Raw genomic sequence first — 20,166 nt, 5'->3', positions numbered from 1 at the left:
TGTCTCACACCATATATAAAAATCAACTCAAGATGGATGTCAGATTCAACAGTTGAGGTACTAGACAAACACCAGGGAAAAACTCCATAACATGGTCTGGGTAATGATTTCTTGAACAGAACTGAAAAATTCAGGCAACAAAAGCAAAACCAGGCAAATAAGATTGCATCAAACTCAAAAGCATCTGCACAGCAAAGAAAATAATTAGAAAAATGAGGAATTATACCCCATCAATGTATGATATATCAAAGTACATAAATGCATTCTACTGTCATGTGTTACTAATAAAAACAAATAAAAATTTCTTTAAAAAAGTGAAGAGATAACCTATAGGATGGGAGAAAATATTTGCAAAACACAATCTGATAAGGGGCTGATATTGAAATTACATAAGAAACTCAAACAACTCAGTAGCAAGAAAACAAATAATCCAATAAAAAACAGGCAAAAAATTTGAAAAGACATTTCTCAAAATAATAGATATAAATGACCAACAGATAGATAAAAAATTCTCAAGACATCTAATCATCAGCGAAATACTAATTAAAACCACAGTGAGCTAACACCTTCCATATGTTAGAATTGCCATTATCAAAACCATGAATGATAACCAATTTTGGCATTGATGATGCAGAAGTAGTGCCCTTGTACATTATTGGTGGGAATATATTACTGTTTAGCCATTTTGGAAGAGAATGTGGGATTTCTTCAACAAACAAAATAGAATTACTGTACAGTCCAACATCCCCACTTCTGGGCAAATATGCAAAGGAATTGAAATTGGCATATCAAAGGGACATCTGTACTCCCATGTTCATTTCAGCATTATTCACATTGCCCGGAATAAGGAAGCAGCTTATGTGTACAACAGCAAACAAATGGATAAAGGAAATGTGGTTTGTGTGTACAGTAGCATATATGTAGAGTGGAATGCTAAACTCTAAAATAGAAATTCTGTCATTCGTAACAATGTGGATGAAACTGGAGGATATTGTGCTAAATGAAATAATCCAGGCAGAGAAAAAAAAATACCATATGATCTCATTTATATGTGAAATCAAAATTTTAAAATGTGATGTCATGAAAACAGAGTAGAATGATTTGGACTAGAGTTTTGGGGCAAGAGGAAGAGCTAGTAAAAGAAAAGATGTTGATCAAAAAGTACAGCCTTTCAGTTATACCAGAGGAATAAGTTGTAGTGACATATGGAACTACAGGTAGACCATGATTATTAATACTGTATGTTTTAAACCTGATGGAGGGATAGAGAAGTTGGTGCAATAATGAATATATTAGCTATTTTATTTGAATCTTTCTACAGTGTATAGATAGATGAAAATACCATAATGTACTCTTTAAATATGCACAACTATTATTTTCCAATTAAAAATAAATTTATATTGAAGTTGAAAAGGTTAGTGTTTAGTTATTCTATTCTATTCTATTATTCTACTTAATGTTTTTTTTTAGAAACCAATATTATATAGACAGATCTCTCAAAAATGTTGAACAAATGATACCCAAAGATTAGTATTTATTGTTGAAGCTACATAGAAACTTCTCAAGTATTTATAAAGATGCAAGAAAATTACCAAATTAAAATTAAATATTTTTATCTTTGGATTATAAGTTGTTCATATTTCTAATCCCCTAAATGTTCAGTATACTTTTTTGCTTTATTTTTAGCTTCAAGAAGATGGCAAAGTACAACGCATAGAAATCAAAACTACACATGTGTTTTTCTACTTGGAGAATGTAAGTTTAATATTATAATTTGATTTGGCTGTTGGTGTATATGCTACATAATTGGTTTTTATTTTTTATGTTTTTTTTTCTATTTTCCTATGGGTATAAGTACCAAAAGAGCATTGTTTTATCTTTGCTTTTGTTTGTTTTGTTGTTGTTGTTACTTTCATTGTAGTTTCATTTTGTTTTGTTTTTGGAGGTGCTGGGGATTGAAACCAGGGCCTTGAGCATGCTAGGTGCTATCAGTGACCCACATCTCCACCTCACCAAAAGAGCATTTTAAAAATAATTCTAAATATTTGAAATGGGGAAAAAAGTGAAAAATATGCTTTATATACTAAAAATATTCATTTATTCCTAGGTTACTCAAAAGGAAATTCAATTCTCATTTTCCATTGAACAAGATGCACTTGTATCCAACATCAAGCCTGCATCTGTCCAGCTCTATGATTACTATGCAACTGGTAAGAATTTTACTTCATTTGAGTGCCATCATATTCTGCATTTAATTATACATAAGCCAATTATTGCTTTCTCCACTTATAGTTTCTCTTTTTGAAAACTTCACTTGTTATTTGGTGTTTTTAAACATTGCATATCATCTAATACCAAGTACTTCAGAGTTTTAATAGCTAACATGTACAAAAGTTCATTTACAGACCATGGATAACATGTACCAAAGATCATGTACAAAAGATCATACCTGAAAACACTTAAGAATGATCATATACATTTGTACAAAAGTCATAGGAATAAAAGTATATCTGACAGTTATCAATCAAAGAAGTTGTTATAGTAGCATAGGTGTATGAGAGCTTATTTATGAACAGATAATAAAGATGTTTTCTTCTTAAACAATGTTGTAAGACTGTTTCGAGTAACAATTTCTCTCTTCCAGATGAATTTGCAGTTGCAGAATATAACACACCATGCAAACAGATATCTTTTGAAACCTCTTAGTTCTCAGAGAAGTGAACTGTGATGGAAAGGAAGACACCTTGGAATTGGGATTTATGTTAAGAGAACATTTCCACTGTTTCAACCAAAGAAAAGTTTCAGAATGTGAAACTTGAACAGTGCAGCACTTGTTCAAGTTCTCCCACCCACAGCATTCTCCTTCAGTCACTCCACCACCAATTTCATTCTTTCTGCTTGAGGACTTTTTCCTGAAGTCCTGGTAGCCAGCTTAGCCTGTGTACAATTTAAAATGAGAAGCACAGGCTTAATGTTTCCAAGAGCAAACTTCAACTAGCAGAGATTAACCACTAGACAAATGCTCCTGCTTTTACTCAGGGAACTCCGGGGTCATTCCACATGCTTCTGGTAAAATCACCTTGAAACCAGTGTAAGATCAGGCAAGGCAGCGACCAAAGGAGGCAAATTTAAAAAGACCTCCGAATGAGGCTTTATTTGGGATATCATTCCTGGGCGGAACTTGATCAGACCGACAGAAACTGGAGAAGGGTCTGAGGAGAAACCGCTCCACCGGATTTGGATTTTATGGGGCTTAGGCAGAAAGGGAGGGGCTTGAAACAGGAAAAGGTGTTTTTAGAGTCCCTAGGCCCGCTGGAGTTTGTTGAGGGAGATGGCTGAACTCCAGGATTGGCCAGTGAGTCCTGATGATTGACAGGCGTCAGTCAGGAGATCCCGCTGATTGATAGGCTTTCTGTGGGTGCCTGATAGATGTTTTTTCCTGAGTGGGCTGCTTTGTTCTAAGTCACCGCCACTGACCTGACAATCAGCATTTCATTTTCTCATGAATTGGCCTCTGTAGATACAGTTTCTTAAATTAGCTCTTTTGCTTTCTTACACAATCTCCTGATCTCTCACTGTTGTTTCCTGGGATCACCTCTGAAATGAATTATCTGCACTCCAGTCCTTGCTTCAGATTCTGCTTTCAGAACAAAGAAAATGTACCACAGCAATCACTGAATAACTACGTAAAATGTTTTGTTAGGTATGAAATATCTGTGTTGTTAATTTAGATCTAGTGTTTGTTTATACCATAGAAAAGTAGAACTTTTACAACATTTCAATATAAATATTGCTATTTTGACAATTATTATTGAGTAACACCTGACAAGCATCTATGTATTTTATCTTCCATTTCAAAATTAAATTTCTTTTCTCAGTATAAACCTAGTGTAAAGTAAATACATTCTCCTTTTCTGCTTACTCACCACAATCACTTGGGGTATTTCTGAAAACATATCTGTAAGAGTCTCTTGGATATAAAAATATATATATTTTAATAAAAGATCAAACTTCCCCAAATTCTACAAATCTGGAGAATACGTGCATGAAGATTTTACAATGATACAGGAAAGACAACAAAATCATATTTAATCATTTTTTATTTTTAAAATAAATATGATTGACTACTAAATATGATGTTTTAATTAAGATAATATTGTATCAGAAAAAGTGGAAAAGATTTCTCAAAATGTGTCATGAAGTACTTGAAGAAGTTGAGTACGTGTGAGCACCTAGCCCAAGTTATCACCAACTCCTGAAGATAAATATTGATTTACTTTGGAAGCAATTTCTGAAATCACAGAAGGAAAACTTTCACTGAGATGAGTAGCTTTATAAAGGAAAGCAAATTAAATTGGCACAAACAAGCAATGCCAATCAAATTATTAAATCAAGTTTGTTCAGCTCACATGTACTCCTGCAAATCTGATGAAAGCTTCAGAGTTTATAACTATGAAGATCCGCATCTTCTCTGTCATGTGAATACATAGAATTTCTAGGTATTTTTTAACCTGTGAAGTATACTTATGAAAAAATCATGTTTAGAATCCCAGGAAAACCAGAATTTTCCCTGGAGAATCTACTCTCTAATACTCAGATTTCACCTAAAATTCAGAAAGTACTTTTGTGATGCCAAAGCAGATTAGGCATAACTCTATGGAAGGGATAAAGAAAGGAAAAAAAATATGCTGTTTAAAATTCAAATTTTTCACTTGTAGAATTTGGATTTGAGAAGGGACATACAGGTTTGGTGATTTTTTAAATTTTATTTTTATTTTATTTTATTTTGGGATATCAGGTATTTCACCCAGGAGCACTTAAACGCTGAGCCACATCCACAGACTTTTTTATTTTTCATTTTTAGATGGGATCTCACAAAGTTGCTTAGGGCCTTGTTAAATTGCTCAGGCTGGCCCTGAACTCATGATTCTCCTGCCTCAGCCACTTGAGTTGGTGAGATTACAGGAATGTGCCACCACATCCTGCTGATAAATTCGTAATAATTTATTTTTATTCTGTCAAATGGCAGTTTTTCTTTCTCAGCTTAATAGATAGCTTTCTGGTTTTGTTCTTGCACAATATTAGCCAGAGATCCTACGGGGAAATCAAATTTAGCTGGTATATCCTACCTGTGGTACTCCTGAACATCCAGAATTGAGAGAACATTATGATACCTCACTCATGGTAATTGCTTGAATACAAAGTTTCTATCTTTAGATTAAATCAAAAAGCATTTCAACAGAATGATATTATGTATTATTTTAGTGTTGTTTCAGTTAGAAGGCAAAATAAGGATGTGTGAACTTCTAGGACTGGATTTTGTCTCTTGGTGTCTCTAAATTTTGCCCCAATGAGATTAAAAAACAAAACAAACTTTCATTTCCCCTTGAGAAGGAAGTCAGTCATAAACTAGGGGAAGATACCAAATTCTTATTAAATCTATCCTCACTTAATAATATCTGATCTTTTAGAGACTTGTAAACTTCATTAACTTTTACCTTAGGGACATCTATGCAGGAAGTAATATACCTAGTGAACAGGTAACATATTAATAATAACAATAACAATGACAGCATTTGAAAATAACACCTGTGATTTAATTTATTCTTCATATATTTGGGAATAAATGGTTCCACTCTTCTTGTCCAGAACAGGGTTGCTTCAAGAAAGTAATTTATGAAACAAAACTATCATTGTGTCCTGAAATACAATCAGCAGACATTTATAATGTTTGCTTTACATCTCTTCTGTATAGGGAAATATCCTCTGATTTTCTTTTACAATCAATCTCTTTCAGTACCTAAAGATATTATTTATTTAATCAAATCATATTTATATTGTAATAGTATCAGTAACAGGTAAAAATCAATTTTTGCAAGGGCTCCCCAAGGGCAGTCAATTTTCTTATAATTACAAACTACAAAACTGTTTTTACCTCCAATTCCTAAGCTAACATTCAAAAAATTGTAGAATGGTGTTTGATGAAGAATAAAGTTCAATAAATTTTTAGAGGTGAAATTTATTTAAGGCTCACAGTTTCAGAGGTCTCAGTCCAGTGGTGGTCTCAGTCTATGGTGGAGGAAAACAGCTCAGGATATGACCACAAGGAAGCAGAGGGAGCAAGCTCAGCCTGAACAAAATTATACCCCAAAGACATGACTCCAGTGAACTGCCTCCTCTAGCTACACCCTTCCTGCCCACAGTTACAGCCCAATTAATCCATATAGGTAGATTAAGCCACTGATTAAGTCACACCTCTCATAACCTATCATTTAATTATTTCACCTTTGAATGTTTTTGCATTATCTCACGCACTAGCTTTTGGGGATACCACAAATCCAAACTATAACATTCTGTCCTGGCCTCCTAAAGCTTATGTCCATTCCACAATGCAAAGTACATTTACTCCATTCCCAAGAATCCCTTTGCATATTTTGCATTGTCTAAAAGTCCAAGTCCAAAGTCTTCTCTGAGTCTCAAGGTGAAATCTCAGCATAATTTTGTAAAAATAAAAAGCAAGTTACATATATTCAATATATAAAGGAACAGAGTAAACAATGGCTTCCCACAAGGGAGAGAGAGAGGCCCAGAAAAAAGAGATGGGACCAAAGCAAGACTAAAATCCAACTGGGCAAACAAGTCCTATTGTTCCACATCCAACTTCTGGGATACAAAGCTTCAAGATATTCTCACCAAAAGGCTTGTGTAGCTCTGTGACCATGCTGGTTGCAGCCCACATGGGCTCTTAGCTTGTTTCTGGTCGATTCCTGCAGTCTTCCTCATCAGGCTTCCCACAGTAGGAGTACCTGTTAATCTCCAGGTTCTCCACTGCAGCTTCAGTTACTTCTTCACAACTTCATACATCACCCTCTCAGGGGCAGCGAACAGGAACTCTGACCCTGCTACACTTCTCCTGGCCTCCCTGGTCTTCCTTTAAAATTTTAGTGGAAGCCTCCATGAACTCATAACTCTAGCATCCTCCATTCCTGATGAACCAGTACTACATGGTTGCCAGCAAAGTCTGCCATGATCTCAAGCAGTCACCAAGCCTGTTGTAACCACAATGGCAGAAACCTCTGAGTTCCCAGGCAGGTGAGCATGGTGAAATAACTTCCTCATCCCCCCTGTACAAGCAGGGTGTCCCCATGGACTCTTCTCAAAGGAAATTACTTTTACACCCTTGATTGAGATGAGTGTGGACCTGACAATTCCTGAGATGCCCTCAAGGCATCTCTTCTATTGTCACTTGGTAGAATATTTCACATTTACTTAGTGGCTCAAGTCTCTTTAACAATCACACCTTCTTTAGCCACAGTTTTATTTGCACTTTTCTGGACAAACTACAAATGTTTTTCACATCTTTCTGTTCTGCTCTCTGCTCTTGATTATCATATTAAACTTAACTAAAAGCCACTAACAATATCCAAGTCACCTCCTAAATATTTTGCTCCCTTAAAATTTCCTTCACCAGATTAATTAGTGCCTTTAAATTCAGTCTCACAGAAGAAGGTATTAGGACATGGAAAAAATGTAGACAACTTCTTAGCCAGAATGTGACAAGAATAGCCTCTGGTACAATTTCCTTCTCCTCTCAACCTCATGAGTCACGTCTTTACTGTACACAGTCCTATCTGCATTCTGGCCTTCTGAATACCTACCAGAATCACCCACTAAACTCCATTTTAAATTCTAAAGATTTTCCAGCTTGTATCTATAAATATTTCAAAATTTCTCCTACCAGAAACCAACTCCACAGATGTCTGAATCACATGATCACATTCATCAGAGCAATGACCCCACCTCTGCATGACAATTTCTATTTTAGTCAATTTTTTTTTTCATTTCTGTGACCAAAGACCTGACAGGAAAAACACAGAGGAAGAAAAAGTTTATTTGTGACTCATGGTTTCAGAGGGCTCAGTCCATAGATGGTTGACTCCATGGCTCTGGGTCCAAGGCAATGCAGAATATCATGGCAGAATGTTGTGTTGGGGCAAACCAGCTCAGGACATGTTTACTATGAAGCAGAGAGGGCCTCAATAAAATATTTTATTAATCTCTTGACTCTTCCTAAGTATGCTTCCTACTATGCCTAGCCCATCATCAACACAGTTCTCTTTCTCTCCATAACTGTCAGATGATTCAAAGCGGGAGGACTGACTGACTGACTGACACAATGAAAGGCTGCTGCCCCCCTTCAGGAAGTCAGAATCATGAAGTCCAAGTGAATCTGTCATACAGCACATACAGACTCATATACAGTGAATCCAGTTAGTGATATCCATTTTAGTTCTATTCTGGCCTGAGGCAGATTCCTCCACTTGTTTGGAAACCTCAAGCAATCACATTTTCCCACATTTCTCTTCCCAATCTCTCCTCTTTTACATGCCAAAGATGTCCTTCCAAATTAAATGCAAAGTGTGACACTCTATTCCTGAAAATATTGTTTTTGTTTATTATGAAATTTTTGGGAAACACTGGTTGCATTTACTTTGGACCTCTTTCTCTGAAAGTCAGAGTTATTTCCTTTTCAAATTCCTCTTAACTCATCATCCTGCTCCCATTTCACACTTATTATTTCTGTAGTAATTCTATTTTGAATCAGGTTCGACCTTTTCATTTTAAATTTTGGCTTTATTTTCTAATGGTACTGTGCCTACGTTTTTCATAACCCAAAGAAGGGATCTTTACCCTAAGGGAAAGTGCACCACTCTTGGATCCTGCACAATAGTTGAGGAAGTCACATATGACTATGTCTGCTGTTCCTCCTAATATCAGCCCTTTCCTCCAGGGTGGAGCTCCTTTATGTTATCTGAGGAACTTAAGGGTCCCATTTAGATTTTCAAATAAGGGCATCATTCACTCAAAGAATAATAATAATAATAATAATAAATTTCTTATTCATTTGAGTTGTTTCTTGAGAATGCATATCTCTTCTCAGGAAACTGCAAATTAACAAATTAACAACTGTCAAATTCACATTTTTATTCAATGAAAAGGCAGGCTTCTGGGAGTGCTATGTAACTATCAGTTATTAATGTATATTATCATTTTATTGCATGATCAATCATAAAAATATAAGTACTGTTACTCTTTCAATTGATTTTTAATTAGCCTATGAGTCTCTGGTCATTCATTGGCTGTGGGGTAAGCTACATGGACTCAAAAAACAGATTTCTATGAATGCAAAAGACTTTATTTTAATAATAACTCAAAAATTTATTAGAAAAAGTAGGCCCAACTCTCCATTATGTCAACCTAGGAATCAAATTCCTCAACAATACTCCTAAAGCACAAGAAATAAAATCAAGAATCAGTAAGTGGGATGGTATCAAACTGAAAAGCTTCTTTATAGCAAAGGAAACAATCAAGAATGTGAAGAGAGAGCCTACAAAATGGGAGAAAAACTTTGCCACCTTCAGCTCAGATACAGCATTAATCTCCAGAATATATAAAGAACCCCCAAATTTAACACCAAACAAACAAATAATCCAATCAATAAATGGGTAAGGAACTGAACAGATATTTCACAGAAGAAGAAATATTATTGGTCAACAAGTATATGAAAAAGTGTTCAAAATCACTAGATAATAGAAAAATGCAACTTAAAACTACAGAGATTTCATGTCATTCCAGTCTGAATGGCAATTATCAAGAATAGAAGTAGCAGGGGTGATCCAAGATGGCAGGCTAGAGGGAGGCTGTATTCTGTGTCACTCCATGGCCTGGGATTCAAGTAGTGGGAATACTGTGTCTCTGTGAGTTATTAGAGAACTCCCAACACCTGTTCCTGTGCAGGAATTATGGCCGCTGAACTTGCTCAGGTCTCCAGGCCTCAGGATTGGCACGCAGGACTCCTAGCCATTCACCCGCCAGGACCTCTGGATGCCTGACAACTGGCATCAACACCTGTAAAGGACTCCTGGCTTCTATTCCCATGCAGGACAACCAGCTACTGACCACATGCAGAACCTCCAGCTGCCACTCTCATGTGGACCCCTGTCTACCAATGTGAGGCTCCCCGGGTTACCTCCATCTTGGGACACTGAAACCACTTCCATAGTTCCATATACATGATTGCCTGCACCTGGGGACACCACACAGGGTCAGGAGACAGCGACTACCACAGCACTGCATGCCACAGAGCTGCATCTCTGAACATGCTGCCCAATGCCACCACCTGGCCCCACCCAACTGGACACCCCATGGCTGAAAGCAGCCACCTCCGTCTTGGGACACATTTGTCACCATCTTCAGTTGGGGCAACTCCCAGCTTGGGACACCTGCTGAGACTTAGAAGAAAAATCAAGGAGAGTATTGGAACCCTGCAAGGACACACTACAAGCACATAGGGTAAAAATTGTAATGTCCGAATCCACAGCGCTAGAAGGGAAGTCACACAAACAACATGCAAAAAAAACAAGAGAAGAAAGTGCCCAAAACAAACCAAGATACTACATTATTAAATCCATGGGCAGAACAACAGAAAAATGACAAAAAAGTTTGGGATGTACATAATTAAAATGTTCTGTGGAATAAAGGATGATATAAGAAAGCAAATACAGGCAGCAAAAGATCATTTTGATAAAGAGCTATATAAGCAAATACAGGAAGCAAAAGATTACTTCAATAAGGGGATAAAGGTTCTGAAAAACAACCAAACAGAAATCATTGAAATAAAAAAAAAACGCAATAAACCAAATTAAAAATTCAATAGAAAGCACCACCAACAGATTAGATCTCTTGGAAGACAGGACCTCAGACAATGAAGATAAAATATATAATCTTGAAAAGAATGTTGACCACACAGTGAAGATGGTAAGAAATCATGAGCAGAACATTCAAGAATTATGGTATAACATAAAAAGACTAAATTTAAGAATTATTGGGATAGAAGAAGGCATAGAATTACAAACTAAAAGAATGAACAATCTATTCAATGACATAATATCATAAAATTTCCAAACATAAAAAATGAATTGGAAAATCAAATACAAGATGCTCACAGGATGCCAAATGTACAAAATCACACCAGACCCACACCAAGGCACATTATAATGAAAACGCCTGGCATACAGAATGAGGAGAGAATTGTTAAAGCCACAGAGAAAGGAATCAGATTACATATAGGGGGAAAATAATTAGGATATCTGCAGATTTTTCAACCCAGACTCTCAAAGCTAGAAGATCCTGGAATAACATATACCAAGCTCTAAAAGAAAATGGATGCTAACCAAGTGTCTTATATTCAGCAAAATTAAGCTTTATATTTGAAGATGAAATAAAAATTTCCATGATAAAAAAAATTAAAAGAATTTACAACTAGAAAGCCTGCACTACAGAATACTCTCAGCAAATTATTCCATGAAAAGGAAATTAAAATTAGCAAAGGGAGGTGTTACATTAAAGGAAAAACCAATCAAAGGAGAAACCACATCAAGTTAAATGCCAAAAATAAACAAAAATTACCAGAAATACAAATCATGTCTCAATAATAACCCTGAATGTTAATGGCCTAACCTCACCAATCAAAAGACATAGACTAGCAGATTCAACTAAAAAAGAAGACCCAACAATATGATGTCCTTCAAGAGACTCATCTCATAGGAAAAAGCATGTACAGACTGAAGGTGAAAGGTTGGGAAAAAACATACCACTCACATGGACCGCAGAAGCAAGCAGGGATTTCCATCCTCATATCAAATGAACTAGAATTCAAGCCACAGTTAATCGAAAGGGATAAAGAAGGACAATTTATACTTAAGCAAACCATACATAAACAAGACTTAACAATTATAAATATATATGCCCCAAACAATGGAGCATCTACATTCATCAAACAAACTCCTCAAGTTCAAGAGTCAAACAGACCACAACACAATAATTATGGGTGACTGTAACACATATCTCTCACCACTGGATAGATCTTCCAAACAAAAGTTAAATAAAGAAACTATAGAACTCAATAATACAATCAATAACAGACTTAATTGACATATATAGAATATTTCATCCATAAATGAGTGAATGTACTTTCTTCACAGCAGCACATGGATCCTTCTCTAAAACAGACCATATATTATGCCACAAAGTAACACTTAGCAAATACAAGAATGTTAAGGTCTGTAAACAAGTCAGGATGGCGCCTGGCAAATGTTAGAGTCTGTAAACAAGTCTGGATGGCGCCTGGCATTTTGCCAGAGGGAGTGGTTTGTGAAGTAAAGCCAGCAAGCCATTAAGTGTGGAGATTCCTTATTCCTGTATCTAGTTTATGTTAATTAGATAAGCTGTGTGGAATGTATAAATACCCCTCCGGTCCTACAATAAACGGCTCCCACTCCTGCTGTATCAATGTATACAAGTTGCTCGTCACCCCCCGGTTATTTTGCCCAGCCAGCCGGGCTGCGGCACTAGAAAAGTAAAGATACTACCTTGCATTCTATACAATTTTGCATTTGGCAAAATACAGCACCTCTTCTTATTCAAAACAGTACAGAAACTAGTGATAACAGGAACATATCTCAACATGTCTCCAACATCTGGAGACTAAATAATATGCTATTGAACAGAATATGGATTCCAAAAAGCATCAGGGAGGAGATTAAAAAATTCTTAGAGGTAAATAAGTATACTGATACAACATATCAGAATCTCTGGGACACTATGAATGCAGTAATAAGAGGAAAGTTCATTGCATGGAGTTCATTCCTTAAAAGAAAAAAAGTCAACAAATAAATGACCTAACATTACATCTCAAAGCCTTAGAAAAAAAAGAACAAATAAACACCAAAAGCAGTAAAGAACAAGCAATATTTAAAATCAGAACTGAAATCAATAAAATTGAAACAAAAGAAACAATTGAAAAAATTGACAAAACAAAAGTTGGTTCTTTGAAAAAATAAATAAAATTGATAAACCATTAGCCATGCTAATGAAGAGAAAGAGAGAGAAAACCCAAATTACTAACATCCATGATGAAAAAAGAAATATCACAATGGACACTACCGAAATACAGAAGATAATTAGAAATTATTTTTAAAATGTGTACTCAACTAAAATAGAACATATTGAAGGCATTGACAAATTTATAGAATCACATAATTTGCCCAAACTGAATCAAGATGATATACACAAATTAAACAGATAAATTTCAAGCAATGAAATAGAAGATACCATCAGAAGCCTACCAAACAAGAAAAATCACAGGTACAGTGGATACACAGCTCAGTTCTACAAGACCTTCAAAGAAGAACTAATACCAATACTCCTCAAATTATTCCATGAACTATAAAAAGAGGAAAAACTTCCAAACACATTCTATGGGGCCAATTCATCCTGATTCCAAAACCAAACAAAGACACATCAAAGAAAAAAAATTTCAGACCAATATCTCTAATGAACCTAGAAGCAAAAACACTCAATAAAATTCTGGCAAGCCACATACAAAAATATATTTAAAACATAGTGCACCACATCCAAGTGGGGTTAATCCCAGGGATGCAAGGTTGGTTCAACAAATGGAAATCAATAAAGGCAATTTATCACATCAATAGACTTAAAGATAAAAATCATATGGTCATCCCCATAGATGCACAAAGGCATTTGACGAAATACAGCACCCCTTCATCTTCAAAACACCAGAAAAACTAGAGATAACAGGAATATATCTCAACATTGTAACAGCTATCTATGCTAAAGCCCCAGGCCAACATTATTCTAAATGGAGAAAAATTGAAAGCATTCCCTCTAAAAACTGGAACAAGACAGGGATGCCCTCTTTCACCACTTCTATTTAACATAGTTCTTGAAATTCTAGCCAGAGCAATTAGACAAAAGAAATTAAAGAGATACAGATAGGAAAAGAAGAACTCAAACTATCACTATTTGTGAAAAACATGATTCAATACCTAGAGGATCCAAAAAATTCCACCAAAAAACTTTTAGAACTAATAAATTAATTCAGCAATGTAGCAGGATATAAAATTAACACCCATAAATCAAAGGAATTTCTCCACACCAGTGACAAATCCTCTGAAAGAGAAACTAGGAAAACTACCCCATATACAATAGCCTCAAAAAATTATTTGGGAATCAACTTATTGAAAGAGGTGAAAGACCTCCAAAAGGAAAACTACAGAACCCTAAATAGAGAAATCAAAGAAGACCTTAGAAGATGGAAAGATCTACCTTGTTCTTGAATAGGCAGAATTAATATTGTCAAAATGATCATACTACCAAAAGCACTATACAGATTTAATGCAATTCCAATCAAAATCCCAATGACATTCTTCATAGAAATAGAAAAATCAGTCATGAAATTCATCTGAAAAAATGAGACTCAGAATAGCCAAAGCAATGCTTATCAAGAAGAGTGAAGCAGTTGACATCACTATATCAGACCTTAAACTATACTACAGAGCAATAGTAACAAAAACAGCATGATATTGGCACCAAAATAGACTTGTAGACCAATGTGCACAATTGTACCCAGAGACAAACTCACCTAAATGCAGTTATTTCATACTAGACAAAGGTGCTAAAAACATATATTGGAAAAAAGATAGCCTCTTCAACAAATGGTGCTGGGAAAACTGAAACCCCATATGTAGCAAAATGAAATTCAACCTCTATCTCTCACCATGCACAAAATTCAACTTATAGTGCATCAAAGACCTAGGAATTAGACCAGAGACCCTATGCCTCATAAAAGGAAAAGTAGATCCAAATCTTCATCATGTTAAATTAGGCTCCAACTTTCTTAAGAAGACTCCTATAGCACAAAAATAAAATCAAGAATCAATAAATGGGATGGATTGAAACTAAAAAGCTTCTCCTCAGCAAAAGAAACAATCAATGAAGTGAATAGAAAACCTACAGAATGGGAGCAAATTTTTACCACACACACACATCAGACAGAGCACTAATATCTAGGATATAAAAAGAACTCAAAAATCTTAACACCAAGAAAACAAACAACCCAATCAATAAATGGGCCAAGAAACTGAATAGTCACTTCTCAGAAGATGATATACAATCAATCAACAAATACATGAAAAAATGTTCAAAATCTCTAGCATTAGAGAAATGCAAATCAAAACTAAGATTTCATCTCATTCCAGTCAGAATAGCAGCTATTAAGAATACAAACAACAATAATTATTGGCGAGGATGTGGGGAAAAGGGCACACTCATACATTGCTGGTGGGATTGCAAGTTGGTGCAGCCAATATGGAAAGCAGTATAGAGATTCCTTGGAAAACTTGAAATGGAACCACCATTTGATCCAGCTATTCCACTCCTCAGTCTACACTCAAAGGACTTAAAAACAGCATACTATAGTGATGCATCCAAATTAATGTTTATAGCAGCAAAATTCACAATAGCTAAATTACAGAACCAACTTAGATGCCCTTCAACAGATGAATGGATGAAGAGAATGTGGCATATATACATATTATAATGTTACTCAGCCATAAAGAAGAATGAAATTATGGCATTTGCTGGTAAATGTATGGAACTGAAGACTATTGTGCTAAGTGAAATAAGCCAATACCAAAAAATCCAAAGGCCAAATGTCCTCTCTGATATATGGATTCTAACTCACAATAGGCAGAGGTGGGAGGAAGGGTATGAGGAGGTTCACTGGATTGGACAGGGTAGAGTTAGGGGAAGAGAGAGGACATGGGAATGGAAAAGACAGTAGAATGAATCGGACGTAATTTCCTATGTTCATATATCAATACATGATCAGCATAACTCCACAGCATGTACAACCACATAAATGGTAAGTTATACTCCATGTATACATGATATATTAAACTACATTCTACTCCCATGTATAATTAAAAAGAACAAATTAAAACTTTAAAAAATAAAAAACTGTATTAAAAATTTTTCTCAGAAAATAATAATAAACTAAAGGAATATAAAAGAGAATTGCATTTCTTTTTTATTTTTACATTTAGCTAATATTTTTATTTTATGTTTACATGTTTAGTACACACACACGCCAAAAATATATGGAGATACATATGTATATATTCATATCATTAATATTAAGAAGAAAATTGTCCTGTGATCTTCTAATAAAACTGTGCAATTGAATCTGGAATATGATTATTTGCAGAAAGACTAACTTCTCATTACCTTGGGTAAGTCTTAACTCATTCTCTTAGAAATGTTATTGTTTTGTTCTATGTTAAATATATACTCACATTTCAATTTATTTATTCTTTTTCTATACTTTGTGAAAGAGAAAATCAAGTATCATGTCTCATGGTCACATGACTCTTTTGTTCATTTATTCCACAAATATTTATTGACTGTTTGCTATTAGTTGACATTGTTCTTGATGGCAAGGAACAATGAAAAATAAGACAAAGTTTTTGCCACAATGCAAGGTAATAAGTATGAAATATAATAATCACATTATATAATATGTCAGAAATGACATGTTCTATGACAAAAAGAAGAGCAAGAGCAATCAAGAGTGCCAGAAGATGAGAGATAGACTGCAATTTTATAATTCAAGGTCAAAGTAGAACTCACTGAAAAGTTGATAGATGAGCAAATGCATAAAGATATGAGTTTGCTATTTGCTATATTAACATCAATAGAAGAGCAATCAGGGAGGAAGTTTCACAAAGCTCAAAAGCTTTAAATAAAGTGGAAAGGGTCTCAAGTGCTGGAGTAAGACAATGAGATCAAATTGAAGTGGAGAAGGTAGAAGAGACAGCAGGTGAAGGATGTAGGAACTAGGGGTTCCCACGGCACATGTGGGCAGGCATCAAACCTTTCTTTCTCCTGGGCAAAAATTTCACGGATTACTTAAGAGAAAACTGGGCTGGAGAGAAGATTAATTTGCTACTATGGCAGTTTATAATGATGCAAGCTCAAGAAAGTACCTCTGCGGTCCTGAATAGACAGGCTGGAAGAATGACATCTCAGATGTCAAGTGCATGGGCTGATCTCTGAATATCAATGTAGTGGTAATATTAAAAATGAGTTTAAAAAAATAGCACATTTCTCATATTTTTTAATCATTTGTTCTGCCTCTGAGAATCTGTGCAGGGATATACAGGAAGGATGAAAACGTGTTCTGTTATTTATTCCCTGATTTTTCCAGCCTACCCTCAAACAGGCAAAGTATTCACAAAGAGAGAAAACACACAGAATTATTCAGCAATTTATAATGATAGATAAATTATCACAATAAATATTTCCACTTTTTCCATTAAAAATATTGTTATTATCCAGGAATGGTGGTGCATTCCTGTAATCCCAGCAGCTCAGGAGGCTGAGGCAGGAGAGTTGTAAGTTCAAAGCCAGCCTTAGCAACTTACTGAGGCCCTAAGCAACTTAGCGAGTCCCTCTCTCAAAATAAAAATATAAAAATGGATGGGGATGTGATTCAGTGGTAAAATGCTCCTGGTTTCAATCCCCAGTACCAAAAACAAACAAACAAACATACTATTGTTATTAATGTCCTTTCCATGTTGATAAGAGCTTCAGTTTCATTCTACATATGTGAGTGAATCTAACTGTACCTCCCCCAATGTACACTATGATGATAAGGGCACTTTTTATCCTCGAGTTGCTCAATGCTCTGTAAACACAGATCTCTTGGAAATAACATTAGTTTAACTTTCCAAAGGTTATGATGTCTTTTGTAGCTTTTATAAGTAGTCTTATTTTGATAGTTTAAAAGATCTGTTACATAATTGTCAGCAATTACAAGTCAACCCTTTCACTTGTACATATTCTCCTCTTGTTTTTGTAACTACTTGCTGCTAAAATTCATTTGTAACTTTGATTTTATTTTACCTTTTTCATTAAAGCCTTGGAGGGTGTGAGAAAGTCTTCATATTCAACACGTTTGACAAATTTGTAACAGTTGGTGGAATCCTATGAGATTCATCTTTGACTTTGATATTTGTCTAAAATCTGTCATTCAGATGCAGATTTGTTCTCAATTTCAACATCACTTCTGGAATCTTTGAAATTGTGCATGATAAATAATTGTGTGATTTTTGTAAGTAATAATTATATAAAAATTATTACCATTATCATACTGTTGACAATGTAATCATAGCATGAACTGTGGGCTTTTTAAAAAAATATGTGAATATTCTGTTTCAGTTATCATATGCATTTCAGATATATCTTGAAATGAACACTTACTACTTTTCTCTTACAAAAAAGACATTTCAAAACATTGATAATTGTATAAACTCTTTTTTATTAGTTCTTTTAGTTTATACCTAACAGTAAAATTCATTTTGACATAATGATAAAAGCATGGAATATAATTTATTCTAATTGCACCCCCAGTACCTCCTCTTTCACTTCCATCCCCCATCCCCTAGTCCTTTCCTCTACTGATCTTTCTACCACCCACTCATTGTTATTTTTAAAATTAATTTCTTGTGGACATGCATGATGGTGAGCTTCATTGTGGTATATTCATATATGTACATAGGAATGTTCTATCAGATTAATTCGACTATCTTTTCTCACCTTTTCCCTTCATTCCCCTTTGTCTACTCCATGGGTCTTGCTTCTATTCTTCCTCTACCCTTATCGTGGGATAGCTTCCACGTATCAGAGAAAACATCTACCTTTGGCTTTTTGGAACCAGCTAATTTCACTTAGCAGCATAGTCTCCAGATTAATATCTATAAACACTCTAATAGTCAAGGCATCTTCAGCCCATCCTAGGCCTCATGCATCTATTTAACATAAATCTATTTCTGGTATGAAAAAAGCATGACATTAGAAATGGCTTCTTCTACCCACTTTTCCTTTACACATATATATTATAAAGTCAAATAGCAGAAATGACAATTTTCAATTAAAAACAGCACCTCTTTCCTTCTCCAACTATTTCAGTGTTTGTATTCCCTCTGAGAGTTGCACAAGAGTAAAGAAGAGGGCATGGGAAGAGATAGTAGAAATATTTTACTTCATATATATAAGAAATATCCAGCAATAATCTTCACCCTATAATAAAATTGAGAAGTGGAAGAGTAGCATAAGAACATAAATTAAAGTTGTTAGAATTAAAAATGAATGAATATTTTCCTGTCAGAAATAAGTTGAATTTAATTATTCTGATAATGAGTATTGGCTTTGCAAATTAGGTTATTGTCAGAAATGTTCTATAAATATAATGAGCTAAATGTGTAAATCATGCATTTGATCAAATTAAAGAATTTTATGAAGTTCTAGATTGACAAGAGAATATTTAAGTTGATATTTTAATTTCCTCAAATTCCTGAGTATATTGTGTCTTTAAATAAGAAAGTAAGAATTGGTAGCCATTTATAAGTACTGATAAGCTTTTTAATTTTTATATTTCTAAGAACTAACTATAAGAATAATTCTAAAGATGGATTTTCAAATCCTTTTGCAATTGGCATGGTTTCCAATTGCTTTAACAAAATTAGTGAAGGTATATTTAATTTATCAACTTACACATAATTAAAATTAATTTTTAATGATGATTATAACATAAACTTTGGCTTATAACTTGGAAGCCTAAATGATTAAATGACATTGTTAGAATTTCCCCCAGTTCTATCTCACTTTAAGTGAACACATTTAATTTTTCTATTTCCTGTAAAACATAAGAGAAAATATAATGTAATAGGAAATAGGAGTATTCTAAAATAGAAATAGACTAGAAAAAATAGGAAGAGAATAGACAATTAAAACCTGTCTCAATATACAATAAGCAAAATTTATCCAAGAATATTCAACATCATTGAGAGAGCCAAATGGAATATTTGATTAATTTCATTAAGAAATTATTTTCAGGGATCCAACATGGCGGCCGGCAAGGAAGCAGCACTTTCAGTATCTCCACATTAACCGGATCAGAAACACCCATTAAAACTGCTACATTCTACCTACTGAGGAACTTCTAGCAAAATTCCGCTGAAAGGAGACCTGCCAGGAAGTAGTAAGTTATATTAGAGGTGACAGTTGGCCCCAGACAAGTGAATCTTGGCCGGCCACGCGGGCGCAGAGGTCCAATCCCGCAGCCACCGCCCAACCGGCTCTGCAAGCGGCCCCGGCGGCCCGGGGCAGCGAGAAGGGTCCCCGCCTGGCCCGGCAGACGGCTCCCGCCATCCTGGCTCTCCTGGCGGCCCCGCTCGCTCGGTGATC

General features: G+C 35.1%; 1 long non-coding RNA gene across 1 annotated transcript; it reads left to right on the top strand.

The window, feature by feature from the left end:
* The first annotated feature begins 1,684 nt into the window (after positions 1 to 1,684).
* On the top strand, positions 1,685 to 3,810 carry LOC125611450. Its single transcript, XR_007341629.1, has 3 exons — positions 1,685 to 1,755; positions 2,108 to 2,210; positions 2,645 to 3,810. It is a non-coding gene; the product is annotated as an uncharacterized LOC125611450 (long non-coding RNA).
* Positions 3,811 to 20,166: the final 16,356 nt, after the last annotated feature.

This window comes from Marmota marmota, unplaced genomic scaffold (genome assembly GCF_001458135.2).
Source record: "Marmota marmota marmota unplaced genomic scaffold, marMar, whole genome shotgun sequence".
Lineage (NCBI taxonomy): Eukaryota > Metazoa > Chordata > Mammalia > Rodentia > Sciuridae > Marmota > Marmota marmota.
The sequence above is the reverse complement of the archived record's forward strand: the minus strand, read 5'-3'. Positions and strand labels throughout refer to the sequence as shown.